The sequence below is a fragment of the Ranitomeya variabilis genome, chromosome 3 (assembly GCF_051348905.1).
Source record: "Ranitomeya variabilis isolate aRanVar5 chromosome 3, aRanVar5.hap1, whole genome shotgun sequence".
Lineage (NCBI taxonomy): Eukaryota > Metazoa > Chordata > Amphibia > Anura > Dendrobatidae > Ranitomeya > Ranitomeya variabilis.
In genome coordinates this window covers 320,612,820-320,635,057 of record NC_135234.1, presented here as the reverse complement: position 1 = coordinate 320,635,057, position 22,238 = coordinate 320,612,820, and positions in this window count along the sequence as shown.

Sequence of the window (22,238 nt, the reverse complement as noted above, 5' to 3'; positions counted from 1 at the left end):
GCGGCTGGCATTGGAGGCTGGGGGAGAGGGATTACCGAGGGCGCATGGTAGCAGTCAAACTGTTGAGGAAGGTGCAGGAGGTGAGGAAGAAGTGGAGGATGTACTGGCGCTGGGCATGGAAGACTCATCAGATGAGGGAGACCTTGATCAAATTTCTGTTGTGCGAGGTTGGGGGAAGAGGGCAGACGAAGGAAGCATGATTCTCACCTCGCCACCACCAAGACAACAAGGACTTGGTCCTCCTGGATGCGCAAGACACATGAGTGCCTTCTTGCTGCACTACCTGCAACATGACCCTCGGATTGTCAGAATCCGAAGTAATGCGACTACTGGGTTGTCACACTCTTAGATCCCCGGTACAAAAGCAAATTTGGTGAAATAATTCCTGAAATAGAAAGGGATTCATGCATGCAGGAGTATCAGCAGAGACTGTTACAGAATCTAACATCTGCTTTTCCACAAAACACCAGTGGTGCACGTAGTCAATCTCTGAGTTCTAACTTGCCAACCGTGGGACTATCGAGTCATCACTCTAACCGTAACAGTAACATCGTATCTGGTGGTAACAGCAATTTTTTCCAATCGTTTCAAGAATTTTTTAGACCATCCTTTGCAAGGCCACAGGAGACAAGAAGTCTGACGCACAGCCAACGCCTAGAGAGGATGGTACTAGAGTATCTCCAAGTTAACATCGATGCCATGACTGTGGAACTGGACCCTTGCTCATTTTCAATCTGGAAAAATGGCCTGAGCTAGCCACTCACGTCTTGGAGATCTTGCTCTGCCCCGCAGCCAGCGTTCTCTCTGAACGTGTGTTCAGCGCTGCTGGTGGTGTACTGACAGAAAAGCGCATGCGGCTGTCCAGTGACAATGTAGACAGGCTAACGTGCATCAAGGTGAACAAATCCTGGATCCGCAAGGACTTTTCTACCCCTGTGTCATCTTGGGGAGACTAAAAGCTTGATGATTTTTGAATCACCTCACCAACCGTTTTAAAAAACTCTGGCGAAATTGATACCACTTAAGTGGTGTCTGTGGCTGAATTTTTTGAAAAAATGGAGACTCTTTTATTTAGTCCCCTTGCTGAGTTTTACATGATGTTGCCATCGTCAATTCCAGGTGGGTGGGGTCGTCTGCAGAGTTGTTTACTCATACTATGGCCTGGGATTCAGAGGTCTGCTCCAAAGCTTCAGTGTCTGCTAGTCAGCAGAGTAGCCCAGCCACCCACCGCCTGTTTACCTAAGTACTATTTTTAACGGCATCTGGCCCAGGAAATCGTTTTGGGCTTAGTAGAATTTGGTGCTACTCAGCAGCATACCTCACCCATGAAGCAAGCTACACCGCCTGTTTACCTAAGTACTATTTTTTAACGGCATCTGGCCCAGGAAATCCTTTTGAGCCTAGTAGAATTTGGTGCTACTCAGCAGCGTTCCCCACCCATGAAGCAAGCTACACCGCCTGTTTACCTAAGTACTATTTTTTAACGGCATCTGGCCCAGGAAATCCTTTTGGGCCTAGTAGAATTTGGTGCTACTCAGCAGCGTACCCCACCCATGAAGCAAGCTACACCGCCTGTTTACCTAGGTACTATTTTTTAACGGCATCTGGCCCAGGAAATCCTTTTGGGCCTAGTAGAATTTTGTGCTACTCAGCAGCGTACCCCACCCATGAAGCAAGCTACACCGCCTGTTTACCTAACTACTATTTTGTAATGGCATCTAGCCCAGGAAATCCTTTTGGGCCTAGTAGAATTTAGTGCTATTCAGCAGCGTACCCCACCCATGAAGCAAGCTACACCGCCTGTTTACCTAAGTACTATTTTTTAACGGCATCTGGCCCAGGAAATCCTTTTGGGCCTAGTAGAATTTGGTGCTACTCAGCAGTGTAACCCACCCATGAAGCAAGCTACACCACCTGTTTACCTAAGTAGTACTTTTTAACGGCATCTAGCCCAGGAAATCCTTTTGGGCCTAGTAGAATTTAGTGCTACTCAGCAGCGTACCCCACCCATGAAGCAAGCTACACCGCCTGTTTACCTAAGTAGTAGTTTTTAACTGCATCTAGCCCAGGAAATCCTTTTGGGCCTAGTGGAATTTAGTGCTACTCAGCAGCATACCCCACCCATGAAGCAAGCTACACCGCCTGTTTTCCTAACTACTATTTTGTAACGGCATCTGGCCCAGGAAATCCTTTTGGGCCTAGTAGAATTTAGTGCTACTCAGCAGCGTACCCCACCCATGAAGCAAGCTACACCACCTGTTTACCTTACTACTCATTTGTAACGGCATCTGGCCCAGGAAATCCTTTTGGGCCTAGTAGCAATTTCTGCTACTCAGCAGATTACCCCACCCATGAAGCAAGCTACACCTCCTGTTTACCTAAGTACTATTTTTAACGGTATCTGGCCCAGGAAATCCTTTTGGGCCTAGTAAAATTTGGTGCTACTCAGCAGCGTAACCCACCTATGAAGCAAGCTACACCGCCTGTTTACCTAACTACTATTTTGTAACGGCATCTAGCCCAGGAAATCCTTTTGGGCCTAGTAGAATTTGGTGCTACTCAGCAGCGTACCCCACCCATGAAGCAAGCTCCACTGCTTGTTTACCTAAGTACTATTTTTTAACGGCATCTAGCCCAGGAAATCCTTTTGGGCCTAGTAGAATTTAGTGCTACTCAGCAGCGTACCCCACCCATGAAGCAAGCTACACCGCCTGTTTACCTAACTACTATTTTGTAACAGCATCTGGCCCAGGAAATCCTTTTGGGCCTAGTAGCAATTTCTGCTACTCAGCAGATTACCCCACCCTTGAAGCAAGCTACACCGCCTGTTTACCTAAGTACTATTTTTAACGGCATCTGGCCCAGGAAATCCTTTTGGGCCTAGTAGCAATTTCTGCTACTCAGCAGAGTACCCCACCCATGAAGCAAGCTACACCGCCTTCTTTTTTTCTCAATCTAACCCCTCGGCTCTGGGGTGTCCACTCTCCCTCCAGCTCTCTCCTTCTCACAGGTGGACTACCGCGTGTTTTCACACTGTGGCGAATCTTTTGGGCCCAGGCATAAGAAGTCGTTGAGGTAATGGACAAACGTCCATGACGACACATTCGAGGAAGCAACTAAACGCCTCAAATAGTGAGCAGGATATGGAGCACCCCATGGGCAAACAGCGATCTATGTAGTATGCTCCTTCACAGAAGCAGAGCCCAATGGGAGGACACTATTCGGAGGCACAGGTAGTAATCGGAACGCCCCCTCAATGTCTGTTTTGGCCATTAGGGTGCCCCTTACCAACTTCTTGACCCGCCTGATTGCCTCGTCAAAGGAGGTACAGTACATAGTACTGTACTTGGTTCCGCGTCGATGTTGTCGTTTACTGAGCTGCCCCTTGGATATAACAAATGGTGGATTAGTCTGAATGTATTGGGGTAATTTTTTGGCACAACTCCCATCGGGGGTACCACTACGTCTTCTGAAGAAAGTGTTCTGAATGGACCCGCCGCCATTCTACCTAAAGATATTTCTTTTTTTCTTTTTTTTGTCAAGACGTCTGGGTGTTCGTAGAGTGAGTTTAGATTTTTACTCCAGCCTTTCTTGATTTTAGAAGGGCATGACATGCCTATATCTGTGTCTGTTCCTCCTTTTACTCCTCCACCTCTTTTCTTTTCGCATGACTATATGTACCGTATTTTTCCGACTATAAGACGCACTTTTACCTCCCAAAAATTGTGAGTAAAATGGGGGGTGCGTCTTATAGTTGGAATGCAGGCTTACCGGCAGTGTGGCGGCGACAGAGGTGCGGGGATGATGTGGCGCGGTGAGCGGTATGGCGTGAGCAGGGTCCCTTCTACATTTGAGGTGACGCCGCGCCCCGGTATTGAAGGAGAGCAGCAGAGCTGGGTGAGTCACGGCTTTCCCGATGGCAGCGGCCATCTTCCTGAGGCCGCACGTGCGCAGATTGAGTTTTCTGCTCCCTGGGGCTTCAGGAAAATGGCCGCAGGAGGCCGCGCGTGTGCAGATTGAGATCGCGGCGGCCATTTTCCTGAAGCCGGGTTCACAGATTGAAATCTTGGCTTCAGGAAAATGGCCGCTGCAATCTCCATCTGTGCATGCGCCATTTTCCTGAAGCCCTGGGAAGCAGAGTACACTGAATCTGCACACGAGCAGCCTCACGAAGATGGCCGCCGCCACCGGGAAAACCGTGACTCACCCAGCTCTGCTGCTCTCCTTCAATACCGCCGCGGCGTCACCTCAAATGTGGAAGGGACCCTGGCCGCCGCCACCTGAGGAAGTGACCGCACATCTGCCACCGCCACAGCACTGCTGCAACCTCTGTTATGACCCCAGTGGACAGGGTCTCAAAAGAACGTGTAAGTCTGCGAGATTCAAAAATCCAGCTCATAGGGCTGTGGTAACTGGGTTGACCAAATAGCTACTCCTAACGCCAACACTAGAAGTAGCCGGGGATCATGCCTACGGTGATCGCTAGATGACTCGCGCCAGCCGGAGAATCTAACTACCCCTAGGAGAAGAAAACAAAGACCTCTCTTGCCTCCAGAGAAAGGGACCCCAAAGCAAGATACAAGCCCCCCACAAATAATAACGGTGAGGTAAGAGGAAATGACAAACACAGAAATGAACAAGGTTCAGCAAAGAGAGGCCAGCTTACTAATAGCAGAATATAGCAAGATAACTTATCTGGTCAACAAAAACCCTATAAAAATCCACGCTGGAGATTCAAGAACCCCCGAACCGTCTAACGGTCCGGGGGGAGAACACCAGCCCCCTAGAGCTTCCAGCAAAGGTCAGGATACAGATTGGAACAAGCTGGACAAAAATACCAAACAAAACAAAAGCAAAAAGCAAGGAAGCAGACTTAGCTTGAAATACAGGAACCCGGATCATAGGACAAGAGCACAACAGATAAGCTCTGATTTCAACGATGCCAGGCATTGAACTGAAGGTCCAGGGAGCTTAAATAGCAACGCCCCTGAACTAACGGCCCAGGTGAGGATATAGGAAAAGACAGAAGCTCCAGAGTCAAATCACTAATGACCACTAGAGGGAGCAAAAAGCAAAATCACAACAAACCTCCCCATGGACACCAGGCCATGGCGTCTCCCACCTAAGCAGGATGGGACCCTGCTCAGGTGCACGCAGTTCCGACCACCGCACCTCAGCATCACCTCGCCTCTGCCACCACCATGCCTCCCGTGACCCTGCTCTGCCACTGCCTGCCCTCAGGTAAGAGATCTTAAATTCGGACAATAAGACAGACCCCCATCTTATAAAAAATCTTTTTTTCTGCAATTTTCACCCCAAATTTGGGTTGCGTCTTATGGTACGGTGCGTCTTATAGTCTGAAAAATGCGGTAGTTGTGACTTTTCCATGTGTTTGTTGTGTCTTCTGAGCAGTTTGTCAGCTTTTGGACACCTTTTAATATGTTTTCTATGTGTTTTCCATGTGTTTGTATGTGTTTGTGTTTGCCTGCCATTGGCTTCAATGGGGTTCGACGGTGTTCGTCGAATGTTCGACGAACAGTTCGTCGAACACGTCCCTGTTCGACAAACCGAACCGAACCCGAACACTAGGGAGGTGGCTCATTTCTAATCAGGATGAATGAGAATCGGCGCAGATGCAAAGCACTACTTCAAGGTATCGAATGCCTCCCTGGCTGGACTGGGCCATTTGGAAAAGTCTGTCCCTTTCCTGGTCATATCCATCAGAGGTTTGGCCACTATCAAAAAGTTTTTGATGAATTTACAGTAGTAGTCGGCGAATTTCAAAAACCTTTGTAATGCCTTCAAATCCTCAGGACAATCCCAATCCAGTACCGCCTGGACTTTCGCCACATCCATGTGAAACCTGATGGACGATAAAACATATCCTAGAAAAGGGATCTCATCAATTAATTTATTGTCTTCTTACAGGTCTCTGTAAGACCTGCCTGACAAGTACCTGATGTGACTCAAGGTCAAATTAATAAATTGTTATGTCATCAAGATACCGTATATACTCGAGTATAAGCTGACCCGAGTATAAGCCGAGACCCCTAACTTTGCCACGAAAAACTGGGAAAACTTAATGACTCAAGTATAAGCCTAGGGTGGAAAATGCAGCAGCTACCGGTAAACTTAAAAAATAAAAATAGGTACCAATAAAAGTAAAACTAATTGAGATATCAGTAGGTTAAGTGTTTTTGAATATCCATATTGAATCAGGAGCCCGATATAATGCTCCATACAGTTCATGATGGGCCCCATAAGATGTTCCATATTAAAATATGCCCCATATAATGCTGCACAAAGGTTAATAATGGCCCCATAAGATGCTCCATAGACACATTTGCCCCATACAGTGCTGCATAAAGGTTAATAAGGGCCCCATAAGATGCTCCATAGAGACATTTGCCCCATTAATGCTGCACAAATGTTGATTATGGCCCCATAAGATGCTCCATAGAGATATTTGCCCCATATAATGCTGCACAAATGCTGATTATGGCCCCATAAGATGCTCCATAGAGATATTTGCCCCATATGCTGTTGCTGCGATTAAATAAAAAAAAAATGACATACTCAGGCGCACGCTGTGTCTTTCGCATCCTCTGCACTGACGTTCAGGCCGAGGGCGCGCATTAACCACGTCATTGCGCCCTCTGACCTGAGCGTCACAGCAGACCACGCAGAAGACGGAGCGGCGCCCGGTGGTGGAACGGGGACAGGTGAATATCGTGCAGTGCTGCTCACCCTCCCCATTATACTCACCTGCTCCCGACGCGGTCCCTTGCAACTTCCCTGATGGTCTTCTCCGGGCGCTGACAGCTTTTCCAGCATTGATCGGTCACCGGTACTGCTCATTGTAGTAATGAATATGCAGCTCCACCCCTATGGGAGTGGAGTCACGTCCATATTCATTACTGTAATGAGCGGTACCACGTGAGCGCTCAACACAGGAAGAAGCTGTAAACGCCCAGAGACCATCGGAGATGCAGAGACCATGCCAGTAGCAGGTAAGTATGTCACAGCCGCCGCTCCCCCTCCCCTGCCGACCCTCCTGGGACAATGACTCGAGTATAAGCCGAGAGTGGCACTTTCAGTCTAAAAAAATGGGCTGAAAATCCCGGCTTATACTCGAGTATATACGGTAGAATACTACAAATCTACCTACCAGGTGACTAAAGACGTCATTTACAAAGTGCTTAAAGATGGCGGGATGGCATCACAATGTTCTCATAGTGTCCCTCAGGTGTATTGAATGCTGTTTACTACTCATCCCCTTTAATATGAATGAGATTATACGCCCCCCGGAAATCCAATTTAGAAAGCCATTTTGATCCTACAGTTAGATTATAAAGGTCTGGGATGAGAGGGAGCAGATATGGATTCAGGATCATGTTCTGATTTAGTTTGTGGAAATCTAGGCAGGGGCATAACCTCCACCCGTCTTTTTTCTTTACAAAGGAAAAACCCTGCAGCAATGTGGGATGAGGATGGTCTAATATGACCCTTTACCAAACTTTCCGCAACATAATCCTTCATGGTCTGCTCTTTGTCAGCTTTGCCCCAGAGACAAAATAGGGAGGAAGTTCTAGGCACCCCTGCTCCGAAAACACATCGCCAAAGTCAGATAGGTATTTAGGCACAGACTGGGTATCCACCCTTTCAAGACAAATGCCCAAGCAGTGTCCTTGACAAAACTCACTTCACTTTACCACCTTCGGAGTCTGCCCATCTACCACAGGGTTGTGCAGAGTGAGCCAAGGAAGTCCGAGAACAACAGGAGAGGGCAGACCCTTTAGCACATAACAGACAATACATTATGAGTGCATGGCCCCTACCTGTAGATGCAACCCTCATATAAGTTGAGTAAAATACCCCTGTCTCAAGAGTGCAGAGTCGATGGAGATTATTCATATAGTTCTGGACAGTGTATGTGGTTTAAGGCCCTGGACCTGGATGAACCTAGCGTTGATCAAGTTAAACCAGACCCCACTGTCCTGAAAGGCAGAAACAACCTTATTTTTGCCCAGACGGATTTCAGCAGGCAGAAAAAACTGTCCTACCCACTTAGGATCTATGCACACTTGGGATGTTAACCTCCCTGCCACCTAGGCTCCTTAGTTGTCCAGCGGCTGTTTACAGTGAGATAGTGAAGGACACATGTCCATGAAATATCCCTTTCTACCACAGTAAAAACATACTCCCACTTTGTGCCGAAGAACAGACTGCTTCCAAGAACGAGTTGCCCCACTCAACTGCATAGGTTCCTCAGATGACTCAGACCAGGTTTCCCTTGTACCGAACCTTCTGCACACTGGGGATGTCTCTTTATGTCTCTGACGAAGACGGCAATCCACACGGATAGCCAGAGACATGGCCGCCTCAAGGAAAGGGGAGGCTCATACAGGGCTAAGGCAGTCCTTAGCTAAGAGTCCTAATCTCAACCAGTGGGTCTGCATTTTTTTTCCCCTCCAGAGAACCATGTTGCCATTATGACTGGTACATAACTTTTCTACTACTGATGGTCTGGAACTCCCGCCCGGGGCATTCTCTTCGTCTCATGTACTCTTTCCCGTCTTGACCAGTAACTTTTCCGAGTAATAAACTATGTCCCATAACGCTAGGAGTCCTCTCCCAGAATCTATATCCTATTGATCAATCTATTTTTCAGTCACTGCTTTTATCCACTAGGTTCCCACTATCCTCTATCACTATCCCCTCTCACATTGGGGACATACATGACATGTCACACTGCTCACTGACCAGGCCGTAGGTCTGCTTTCTATGCACACTGGGCCCTATCAGACGTTCTGACAGGAACTGTCTCTGTCCCTTCAGCTTAGCCCCTCCCACTCTGGGCTAGTACCATCTGTTAACTCTAACTCTCCCTACCATCTGACATTAACACCATTAACGCATGTCACAGTTCACATTACACAAAACAACATTACATTTGTGGTTCAAGGGGGAACATGGGAATATGTCCATATCTTTACATGTGCAGCTAAAGAGTCTGTTGTATGATAATTACAGAAACATCTAGGAAGGAGTGACATAAATGTCTGACAATGGAAAACCCCTTTCAGTTGCCAAGACGTAAATGGTTAATACAAAAAGTGACATTGCTGATGTTGTCGAACATGGTTTATTGGTCTTCCTTTACGGTTCCCCTATGTTTATCTAATTATAATTCCCTGGCTGTTGTAATTTACAGTTAATGTTAATCCCTAGGCTTTCAGATCTTTTTCATGCAGTAAACACCCCATTACTTCATGTGCTTTAATGCTTATTTACAAAGGACATGTTGTTAAAACCTACTTATAAGACCCAGTAAACTCCAGTGAGTGTGTGTCTAAGCATAGCTTTAGGTTCTGCTATAAAAAGGGAGGAGCTGCCAAGTGTCTTTATAGAAATATTACAACCGTGACGCTTATCATACATAATGTATTAGTGGAAATTATAATTCAATGTTTCAAACAGTATATTGCTTGAGGAGCAATCTTGTACACAAGGACGGCAGCAATCTTTCAGTGGCTTCATCATTTCTTTACAAAATATTTTGACGTCAGTTCATTTTTCTGCAGAAGACTTCATGCACATTGCAGACCATCCCAATAGTAATGGAGCAAAAGTAATAAATAGGAATAAATGACTGACGCTCACTTGAATAAGCAGATACTTTTAATTCATTGGTAATATAACATTCGTTACAAATACAAATGAATGGGAATGTACTGTGTAAGGTTTAGGCTACTTTCACACTAGCGTCGGCCCGACGTACCGACGCATACTGTGAAGAAAATGCCTGACGTTGGCAGCGGAAGCAGTCTTAAGACACTTCCGCTGCTTCATTGTAAGGTCTGGGGAGGAGGGGGCGGAGTTTCGGCCGCGGTCGAAAATGGCGGTCCCGACGCACAAAAAAAGTTACATGTAACTTTTTTTGTGGCGGCGGTGCTCCAAAACACGACGCAACCGTCGCACGACGGTTGCGATGTGTGGCACTGCGTCGCAATGTGTCGCTAATAAAAGTCTATGGAGAAAAAACGCATCCTGCAGACAACTTTGCAGGATGCGTTTTGTTCTCCACAATGACGCATTGCGACGTGCAGTGCACGACGCTAGTGTGAAAGTAGCCTTATCGGCACATGTTGATGTCAAACGTGTCAATGAGTGAGTCATGAAAACAAGAAACATTGAATCATAAATCATGAGAATGCAATGTACAAATAATACTAAAATACTACATCCTAGATATCACTGAATGAAATATTCCAGTTTCATATCTTTATTAATTACATAGTGGAATGTGTTGAGAACAATGAAACATAGAAATTATCAATTTAAATCAAAATTAATATCCCATGGAGGTCTGCATTTGGAATGATACTCAAAATCAAAGTGGAAAATCAAATAACAGGCTGATCCAACTTCAGTGGAAATGCCTCAAGACATGGACATGATGCTCAGTAATGTGTGTAGCCTCCATGTGCCTGTATGACCATAATGCATGGTCCTGATGAGGCAGCAGATGATCTCCTGAGGGATCTCCTCCTAGTCCTGGATTAAAGCATGAGTCAGCTCCTGGACAGTCTGAAGTGCAATGTGGCGTTGGTGGATGGAACGAGACATGATGTCCCAGATGTGCTCGATTGGATTCAGGTTTGGGGAACGGGCAGACCCTTCCATAGCATCAATGCCTTCATCATGCAGGAACTACACACACTTCAGCCACTTGAGGCCTAGCATTGTCATGCATCAGAAGGAACACAGGGCCCAGTACCTGCATGTAGTCTCACAATGGTTCTGATCATCTCATCTCTGTAGAGATGATACCCCTGGCTAGCACATGTAGGGCTGTGTGGCCCTCCAAAGAAATGCCTCCCCACACCATTACTGACCCACTGCCAAACCGGTCATGCTGGAGGATGTTGCAGGCATCAGAACGTTCCCCACTGTGTCTCCAGACTGTCACATATGCTCAGTTTGAACCTGGTCTCATTTATGAAGAGCACATGGTGCTAACGTTGAATCTGCCAATTTTGATGTTCTGTGGTAAATGTTAATTGCCCTGCACGATGTTGGGCTGTAAGCACAACAACCACATGCGGACGTCAGGCCCTCATACCACCCTCCTGGAGTCTGACAGCTTGAGCAAACACATAGATATTAGTGGCTTGCTGGAGGTCATTTGGCAGGGCTCTGGTATTGCGCCTCCTGTTCTTCCTTGCACAAAGGAGTAGGTAGCGGTCCTGCTGCTGGGTTATTGCCTTCCTACAGCCCCCTCCACATCTCTTTATGTACTGATGTGTCTTCTGGTAACTGCTCCAAGCCACTGTACTAACAGGCACAGGTACCCTTCTTGCCACAGAGTGCATTGATGTGCCTCTCTGACCTTTCCGGCGCCTGCGCATTGCAGTACTTTGCTCTGCCCTCAACAGGGCAGGCAAAGTACGCCTGCGCCGGAGCCGCTGCGTAAAGACCCGAAGAGGACGTCATGGAATGAAGATGGGAGGCGCCGGAGCGGACCGGAGACACCCATCCGACCGGACCGGGACCGCCCCTGGGTGAGTATAATCTAACGTCTTTTTCTCCTCTTTCAGGTAACATTGGCGGCTTATCTACAGCATTACAGAATGCTGTAGATAAGCCCCTGATACCGGTGAGCTTACCTCACCAGTAGTGTTGAGCATTCCGATACCGCAAGTATCGGGTATCGGCCGATACTTGCGGTATCGGAATTCCGATACCGGGATTCCGATACTTGCCGCGTATCGGATACCGGAATCGGAAGTTCCCAGATTCAAACTGCACAAATTCAGCCAATGAGAATGATTCCAAGTGTGGGCACATCCTGTTCAGCATGGAGGGCATGAAACTACTGGCAAGGCTGTGATTGGCTGCTGAAATGATGTCATGATGCAGTTTAAAAGTCGCTGGCGCCATTTTGCGCTCACTCTGCTGTCAATTCAGTTAGTGACAGGACACTGTTTGCTGACTGAGGGCCAGTTTAGAGATAGCGATTTGCTTCTTTGTGCTTTTCCAAGGCTAATTTAGCAACCGCTGTGTTCACCTACTAATCACCATGCTTTTGCCTTGTAGCGCTGTTTTCACAGCGATCTGCAAGGTCTGTGTGTGTGTGTGTGTGTGTGTGAGTGCAGCCCCCTCTCTAGTCTGAGTGCAGCCACATAGGCCATCCATAGCTGGTTGTATTCAGTTCAGGGAGGGTGGTTCATTGCCTCATACTGTTCTTTTTCAAGTAGTGTAGTCTGCTGCTAATTTTTTCCAAAAAATTCTATTAGTGTCTTTCCACCCGTCTCCAGCTAATTTGTGGAAAAACACTACATAGGATAATGTAGAGGAGGGTTTTTGGGCCTTGCAGCGCCGTTTACAGCTGTCTGCACGGTCTCCGTGTGACTGCAGCTAGCCCTGTAGTCTGTGAGCAGCCATAGCCTGGTTGTCTCCAGCTCAGGGTTCTTCACTGCGTCATACCGCAAAATCAATTTTCATTTTGTTTTAAGTAGTGCAGGCTGCTGCACATTTTTTCAAAAAATTCCTATTAGTGTCTTTCCACCCGTCTCCAGCTAATTTGTGGAAAAACACTACATAGGATAACGTAGAGGAGGGTTTTTGGGCCTTGCAGCGCCGTTTACGGCTGTCTGCACGGTCTCCGTGTGACTGCAGCTCGCCCTGTAGTCTGTGAGCAGCCATAGCCTGGTTGTCTCCAGCTCAGGGTTCTTCACTGCGTCATACCGCAAAATCAATTTTCATTTTGTTTTAAGTAGTGCAGGCTGCTGCACATTTTTTCAAAAAATTCCTATTAGTGTCTTTCCACCCGTCTCCAGCTAACTTGTGGAAAAACACTACATAGGATAACGTAGAGGAGGGTATTTGGGCCTTGCAGCGCCGTTTACGGCTGTCTGCACGGTCTCCGTGTGACTGCAGCTCTATCTGTTGTCAGTTCAGCCCCCAAAAAATAAATAAATAATAAAGTTCACCAAACACACCAGTGACACCACTTTACATTTGTGTAGGCCACATTAGCTCATATTAAAGTCTAGTCCACACTTTAGAAAATTAGTGTTTCTTATACCTGTTAGGAGTTGTTCAGGAATAAGCACACAAAGCCGTTAGTACTTTTCTGCTTATCTTTATCAGTCAACCAAGATGAAGAAGGCAGTGAGTAAGGCACGTGGGCATGGGCGTGGGCGCGGAGCAGGGAGGGGACGTGGGGATTCTGTGCCTGCTGCGGGCACCGGTGACTCATCAGCACCCACTTTCACCAGGGAACAGTCATTCATGCGCAGCTTTGTCGCAGAGCGCCGTACACCGCTGCTGCGTGAAGAACAAATTGAAGCCGTTGTCGGATGGATGGCAGCTAATGCATCAACTTCAATTAGTGCCACATCCTCTCAGACACAGAGCACTGGAGAGCAGCCATCTGTCTCTTCACCACCTGCCAAATTGCCCAGGCAGACAGAGAGCCCAGGACAGGAGCCGTCTCTACTTCTGTTCTCTGAATCTCTTGGCTTGGAAACAGGGGGCCAGCCAAGCAGCATTGGAGAAATGGAAGAAGAGGCAGGGTGCAGTGATGCCCAACAGCTTTTTCTCTCTGAGTCTGAAGAGGCGGGTGGGCCAGTGGCTCCGGTCACCACATCGCAGGCCGCATCAGCTGATGATGACACTCAGGTGCCACTTACTGGTGCGTGCTCTGCTGCTGAGACTACCCAGGAGGAGCAGTTGGGGGCAGAGGGTAGTGTAGATGATGAGGTCCTTGACCCATCTTGGCGTGAGGGACAGGAAGGTGGTGGGAGCAGCTCTGAGGAAGAGATTCCCCGTACGGCCCAAAGAGGGAGAGGGAGGGGGAAGACTGCGGATCCTGCAGCCTCCGCTTTGGCACCCGTTAGGAGCATGTCTCTTCCAAAAGCCAAAAAGGGCGCTCCCAAGACTTGCAGTGCCTGGTCCTTTTTTGACACAGTTGCAGATGACATTTGCTATGTCAAATGCAAGGTGTGTCATCACAAAGTGAAAAGAGGGAAAAGTGTCAGCAACCTCAATACCACAAATATGTGGAAACATGTGCGCACCAGGCACGCGGCGGAGTTACAGAAACGCACTGAAGAGCTAGGCCAACCAACAGCGGCAGCTACCACCTCTTCAGCTCGTGTTGCCTCTTCCTCCAGCTTACACGCAGCTGGTTCAGCTTCCTCCCAGGATCGCCGTGGAAGAACCTCTGGCCCTGTTGTCCAGAGACCCGCTGTAATTCCACCCGCAGCTCCACTTTCCCAGTCATCCACACACTCCCAGCCCAGTCTACAGCCATCGGTAGTACAGGCATGGGAGAAAAGGCGGCCTTTCTCGTCAAACCACCCACGAGCACAGGCTCTGACTGCAGGCATTGCCAAACTTCTGTCACTGGAAATGCTGTCATTCAGGCTGGTGGAGACTGACAGCTTCCGTGACTTGATGTCATTGGCAGTCCCACAGTACAATGTGCCCAGCCGCTTTTACTTCAGCAGGCAAGCTGTCCCTGCCCTGCACAAGCATGTGGAGGGACACATAAAACACGTGCTACTGAACGCCGTCAGTAGCAAGGTCCACCTCACCACCGATGCGTGGACCAGTCAACATGGACAGGGGCGATACCTTTCCCTCACTGCCCATTGGGTTAATGTCGTTGAGCCGGGTACAGATCGTGCGAGTGGCGCAGGACGTGTCCTGCCCACTCCAAGGATTGCAGGAATCCATTCTGTACGCATTGACTCCTACTCTTACACCAGTTCCTCAGAATCATCGCTGCAGGAGCCGTCACAGTCCACCTCCACATGGACCCGTGATGAACGTTTACCTGTTACGACCGACATGAGCACAGCCATGGCCAAACGTCAACAGGTCGTCTTGAAATTAATTTATTTGGGGAATCGAAGCCACACAGCGCAGGAGCTCTGGAATGCCATCAAGCAGGAGAGTGATGTGTGGTTTGTGCCAGCGAATCTCCAGCCAGGCATGGTAGTGTGTGATAATGGCCGAAATCTGGTGGCAGCTCTGGGCCTCGGCAACCTCACTCACATCCCATGTCTGGCACATGTGCTCAATTTGGTAGTGCAGAGTTTTTTGAGGGACTATCCGGATCTTGATGCACTGCTGCACAAGGTCCGCCTAGAGTGTGCTCACTTGCGGCGTTCCAGCACGGCAAAAGCGCGCATTGCGGCTCTGCAGCGCCGACACCGCCTGCCGGAACATCGCATCATATGTGACCTACCTACCAGGTGGAATTCCACGTTACATATGTTGGAGCGGTTGTGTGAGCAGCAGCAAGCTGTAATGGAGTACCAGCTGCATCAGGCGCAAAGAAGTCGCACTCCGCGCCGTACAGACTTCACAACCACAGAGTGGGCCACTATGAATGACGTCTGCCAGGTTTTGCGTCCCTTTGATTATTCCACGCGGATGGCGAGTGCAGATGATGCACTAGTCAGCATGACTGTCCCCCTTATCTGCCTGCTTGAAAAATCACTGCAAGCGCTAAGGGATGATGTTGTGGAAGAGGTGGAGGATGAGGATTCAGCATTTCCATCATCTTCTGGACAGTCAGCGCCATGTGGTTCCTCACAAACGCGTAGGCAGGGGACAGTTTGTGAGGAGGATGAGGAGGAGTCAATGGAGGAGGAAGACATCCGTCCAGAGGAGGGAGTTACATATTTGTCCAGTACTCAGTGTGTACAGCGAGGGTGGGGTGATGATGAGCGGGCAGAGATCACGCCTCCAGCAGGGGACAGCATTTCTTGGGCAGTTGGCAGTCTGCAGCACATGGTGGATTACATGCTGCAGTGCCTGAGAAACGACCGCCGCATCGCCCACATTCTCAACATGTCTGATTATTGGGTGTTCACCCTCCTCGATCCTCGCTACCGGGACAACGTAGAAAGCCTCATCACACCGTTGAACCGGGAGCGAAAAATGCGGGAGTACCAAGACACACTGGTGAATTCCATCATCTTCTCCATTCCAACTGAGAGAAGTGCTGCTAGTGCATTCCAAAGCAGCTCAGTGCGTCCAGGCAGTGGTGGAGGCTCTGCACAAAGAGGGAGCAGAAGCAGTGCCTCTGCCCAAGGCAAGACCAGTATGGCCCAACTGTGGCACAGTTTTCTGTGCCCGCCACAAAAGTCTGCACCATCACAGACGGCTCCAGTCAGCAGGAGGCAACGGTTCCGTCAGATGGTGACAGACTACATGTCTTGCCCTCTTGCTGTACTCCCAGACGGCTCTTCACCTTTCAAGTTTTGGGTCTCAAAGCTAGATACATGGCCAGAGCTAAGCCAGTATGCATTGGAGGTGCTGTCTTGCCCTGCGGCCAGTGTATTATCGGAACGTGTCTTTAATGCTGCAGGTGGTGTACTAACTGACCGTCGCATGCGACTATCCTCCGATAACGTTGACCGGCTTACTTTCCTGAAAATGAACAAGGCCTGGATCTCGCAGGAATTTGCCACTCCTCTTCCTGATTAAATAATTAGGTGAATGTCTACAGTATCCAGGTCTCCTGTTGTGTTCATCTTTCTACCACCTGAACTTTAATTCCTGGGCTCCAACACCGCCAGTTGAGGCTCAGAAGTGCCGTCTGCACAGTCAAAACATACGACCCAGTGTTATTGGGTTTCAGTAACGTCAGCTGATCCCCAGCTGTGTAGCCGGCAATGTGTCCTGCGACCGCCACGCTGACACAACAACTGAAATGTAAGGGAACCTGTCCCCCCCCCAAGGCGTTTGTTACTGAAAGAGCCACCTTGTGCAGCAGTAATGCTGCACAAGGAAATGGTAGCTATTTTTGTTTAGCTCCTTGCACACGCAGAACTTAACACTTATAAAATGTGTCCACTGATACCGTAAAACCGTCCCGGAGGTGGGACTTTCCTTCGTAATATGACGCAGCACAGCCATCATTCCTACCCCCTTGGCGCCGTGCCCCGGCTCCTCAGTGTTGTTTGATTCCGTCCCGGAGCCTGCGCTGTTATGTTATCCCTTGGCCAGGCACACTTAACGCTGCCCATCTTCTGACATCATTTGGTGTCAGGCTGGCTGCGCCTGTGCGTCCGCGCTGGCCGAGAGCCCGCCTCGCAGTGTCTTCTGATTTAATCCCACTGGGGGCCTGAGATCCATGGACATGCGCAGTGCATATCTGAACCTCCGCCTCTCACTCATCTCCCTACGCCTTCTTCAGACTGTGCGCCGTCAGCTGATCCCTAATAGCATGCCACGGCCGTGACGCCGCACAGTCTGAAGAAGCTGTAGGGAGGGGAGTGAGAGGCGAGGATATGCACTGCGCATGGCCACGGATCCCAGGCCCACGGTGGGATTACATTAGACGACACTGCGAGGCGGGCTCTCGGCCAGCGTGGCCGCACAGGCGCAGCCAGCCTGACACCAAATGATGTCAGAAGATGGACAGCGCTAAGTGTGCCTGGCCAAGGGATAACATAACAGCGCATGCTCCGGGACGGAATCAAACAACGCTGAGGAGCCGGGGAACGGCGCCAAGGAGGTAGGAATGACAGCTGTGTTGCATCATATTATGAAGGAAAGTCCCACCTCCGGGACGGTCTCACGGTTTCAGGGGACACATTTTATAAGTGTTTAGTTCTGTGTTTGCAAGGAGCATCATGAAAAGAGCCACCTTTTCCTTTTGCATCTTTTGTGCTGCACAAGCTGGCTCTTTCAGCTACAAACGCCTTGGGGGGGGTTAAAGGTTCCCTTTCGACTTTCTCCAATCAGGCTTCGGCCTGCATTGTGTTCCTCTGCTTCTCCTGCTGTCCCTGGGCTCCAACACCGCTAGTTGTTGCCTGGTAGTGCTGTACGCACAGTCCCAACAGTCGCTCCTCTGTTATTGGGGTTCAGTAACGTCAGCTGTTCCCCTGCTGTGTGTGTGGCAATCCCTCCTATCTCCTCCACCTCCTCCTCCCCCTCCTGTCCCTGGGCTCCAACACCGCTAGTTGCCATCCAGAAGTGCTGTCCGCACAGTCCCAACAGTCCCTCCTCTGTTATTGGGGTTCAGTAACGTCAGCTGTTCCCCTGCTGTGTGTGGCAATCCCTCCTATCTCCTCCACCTCCTCCTCCTCCTCCTGTCCCTGGGCTCCAACACCGCTAGTTGCCGTCCAGAAGTGCTGTCCGCACAGTCCCAACAGTCGCTCCTCTGTTATTGGGGTTCAGTAACGTCAGCTGTTCCCCAGCTGTGTGTGTGGCAATCCCTCCTATCTCCTCCACCTCCTCCTCCTCCTCCTGTCCCTGGGCTCCAACACCGCTAGTTGCCGTCCAGAAGTGCTGTCCGCACAGTCCCAACAGTCCCTCCTCTGTTATTGGGGTTCAGTAACGTCAGCTGTTCCCCTGCTGTGTGTGTGGCAATCCCTCCTATCTCCTCCACCTCCACCTCCCCCTCCTGTCCCTGGGCTCCAACACCGCTAGTTGCTGTCCAGAAGTACTGTCCGCACAGTCCCAACAGTCCCTCCTCTGTTATTGGGGTTCAGTAACGTCAGCTGTTCCCCTGCTGTGTGTGTGGCAATCCCTCCTATCTCCTCCACCTCCACCTCCCCCTCCTGTCCCTGGGCTCCAACACCGCTAGTTGTTGCCTGGTAGTGCTGTCCGCACAGTCCCAACAGTCCCTCCTCTGTTATTGGGGTTCAGTAACGTCAGCTGTTCCCCTGCTGTGTGTGTGGCAATCCCTCCTATCTCCTCCACCTCCTCCTCCTCCTCCTGTCCCTGGGCTCCAACACCGCTAGTTGCCGTCCAGAAGTGCTGTCCGCACAGTCCCAACAGTCCCTCCTCTGTTATTGGGGTTCAGTAACGTCAGCTGTTCCCCTGCTGTGTGTGTGGCAATCCCTCCTATCTCCTCCACCTCCTCCTCCTCCTCCTGTCCCTGGGCTCCAACACCGCTAGTTGCCGTCCAGAAGTGCTGTCCGCACAGTCCCAACAGTCCCTCCTCTGTTATTGGGGTTCAGGAACGTCAGCTGTTCCCCTGCTGTGTGTGTGGCAATCCCTCCTATCTCCTCCACCTCCTCCTCCTCCTCCTCCTGTCCCTGGGCTCCAACACCGCTAGTTGCCATCCAGAAGTGCTGTCCGCACAGTCCCAACAGTCCCTCCTCTGTTATTGGGGTTCAGTAACGTCAGCTGTACCCCTGCTGTGTGTGTGGCAATCCCTCCTATCTCCTCCACCTCCTCCTCCTCCTCCTGTCCCTGGGCTCCAACACCGCTAGTTGACGTCCAGAAGTGCTGTCCGCACAGTACCAACAGTCCCTCCTCTGTTATTGGGGTTCAGTAACGTCAGCTGTTTCCCCGCTGTGTGTGTGGCAATCCCTCCTATCTCCTCCACCTCCACCTCCCCCTCCTGTCCTTGGGCTCCAACACCGCTAGTTGCTGTCCAGAAGTGCTGTCCGCACAGTCCCAACAGTCCCTCCTCTGTTATTGGGGTTCAGTAACGTCAGCTGTTCCCCTGCTGTGTGTGTGGCAATCCCTCCTATCTCCTCCACCTCCACCTCCCCCTCCTGTCCCTGGGCTCCAACACCGCTAGTTGTTGCCTGGTAGTGCTGTCCGCACAGTCCCAACAGTCCCTCCTCTGTTATTGGGGTTCAGTAACGTCAGCTGTTCCCCTGCTGTGTGTGTGGCAATCCCTCCTATCTCCTCCACCTCCTCCTCCTCCTCCTGTCCCTGGGCTCCAACACCGCTAGTTGCCGTCCAGAAGTGCTGTCCACACAGTCCCAACAGCCCCTCCTCTGTTATTGGGGTTCAGTAACGTCAGCTGTTCCCCTGCTGTGTGTGTGGCAATCCCTCCTATCTCCTCCACCTCCTCCTCCTCCTCCTGTCCCTGGGCTCCAACACCGCTAGTTGCCGTCCAGAAGTGCTGTCCGCACAGTCCCAACAGTCCCTCCTCTGTTATTGGGGTTCAGTAACGTCAGCTGTTCCCCTGCTGTGTGTGTGGCAATCCCTCCTATCTCCTCCACCTCCTCCTCCTCCTCCTGTCCCTGGGCTCCAACACCGCTAGTTGCCATCCAGAAGTGCTGTCCGCACAGTCCCAACAGTCCCTCCTCTGTTATTGGGGTTCAGTAACGTCAGCTGTTCCCCTGCTGTGTGTGTGGCAATCCCTCCTATCTCCTCCACCTCCTCCTCCTCCTCCTGTCCCTGGGCTCCAACACCGCTAGTTGCCGTCCAGAAGTGCTGTCCGCACAGTCCCAACAGTCCCTCCTCTGTTATTGGGGATCAGTAACGTCAGCTGTTCCCCTCCTGTGTGTGTGGCAATCCCTCCTATCTCCTCCACCTCCACCTCCCCCTCCTGTCCCTGGGCTCCAACACCGCTAGTTGCCATCCAGAAGTGCTGTCCGCACAGTCCCAACAGTCCCTCCTCTGTTATTGGGGTTCAGTAACGTAAGCTGTTCCCCTGCTGTGTGTGTGGCAATCCCTCCTATCTCCTCCACCTCCACCTCCCCCTCCTGTCCCTGGGCTCCAACACCGCTAGTTGTTGCCTGGTAGTGCTGTCCGCACAGTCCCAACAGTCCCTCCTCTGTTATTGGGGTTCAGTAACGTCAGCTGTTCCCCTGCTGTGTGTGTGGCAATCCCTCCTATCTCCTCCACCTCCTCCTCCTCCTCCTGTCCCTGGGCTCCAACACCGCTAGTTGCCGTCCAGAAGTGCTGTCCGCACAGTCCCAACAGTCCCTCCTCTGTTATTGGGGTTCAGTAACGTCAGCTGTTCCCCTGCTGTGTGTGTGGCAATCCCTCCTATCTCCTCCACCTCCTCCTCCTCCTCCTGTCCCTGGGCTCCAACACCGCTAGTTGCCATCCAGAAGTGCTGTCCGCACAGTCCCAACACTCCCTCCTCTGTTATTGGGGTTCAGTAACGTCAGCTGTTCCCCAGCTGTGTGTGTGGCAATCCCTCCTATCTCCTCCACCTCCTCCTGTCCCTAGGCTCCAACACCGCTAGTTGTTGTCCAGAAGTGCTGTCCGCACAGAGCCAAACACCTCGCCAATGTGTTAGTGGGGTTCAGCACCGCCAGCTGTTCCCCTGCTGTGTATACGGCAACGTGTACTGCGACCGCCACGCAGGCACAAGTTAAATTTAAGGGAACCTGTCCCCTCCCCCAGGCATTTGTTACTGAAGGAGCCACCTTGTGCAGCAGTAATGATGCAAAGGGAAAAAGTGCCTCTTTTCGTGGTGCTCCTTGTACATGCTGAACCTAACACTTATGAAAAGTGTCCCCTCCTACCGTGATACCGTCCGGTTGGTGGAACTTTCCTTTGTGATGTGACGCAGCACAGCCGTCATTTTTACCCCCTTGGCGCCGTGCGCCGCCTCCTCAGCGTTGTTTGAATCAGTCCCGGAGCCTGCGCTGTTAGGTTAGCCCTTGGCCATGCACACATTTTGCGCTGCCCGTCTTCTGACATCATTTGGTGTCAGGCTGGCTGCGCCTGTGCGGCCGCGCTGGACGAGATCCCAGCTCGTACTGTCTTCTGATTTAATCCCACTGGGGGCCTGAGATCCATGGACATGCGCAGTGCATATCTGAACCTCCACCTATCACTCATCTCCCTACGGCTTCTTCAGACTGTGCGGTGTCAGCTGGTCCCTAATAGCATGCCACGGCCGTGACACCGCACAGTCTGAAGAAGCCGTAGGGAGGGGAGTGAGAGGTGAGGATATGCACTGCGCATGGCCACGGATCCCAGGCCCGCGGTGGGATTACATTAGACGACACTGCGAGGCGGGCTCTCGGCAGCACAGCCGCACAGGCGCAGCCAGTCTGACACCAAATGATGTCAGAAGACGGGCAGCGCAAAATGTGTGCATGGCCAAGGGCTAACCTAACAGCGCAGGCTCCGGGACTGATTCAAACAACGCTGAGGAGGCGGCGCATGGCGCCAAGGGGGTAAGAATGACGGCTGTGCTGCGTCACATCACAAAGGAAAGTTCCACCAACCGGACGGTATCACGGTAGGAGGGGACACTTTTCATAAGTGTTAGGTTCAGCATGTGCAAGGACCATAATTAAAAGAGCTAAGTTTACCTTTTCCAGCATTAGTGCTGTACACGATGGCTCTTTCAGCTACAAACGCTTGGGGGGGGGTTAAAGTTTCCCTTTCAACTTGCTCCAGTGCAGGCTTCGGCCTACACTCTAATCCCTCTCCTCCTCCTGCTGACCCTGGGCTCTAACACCGCCAGTTGGGGCCCAGATGTGCTGGCTGCACAGAGCCAAACACCA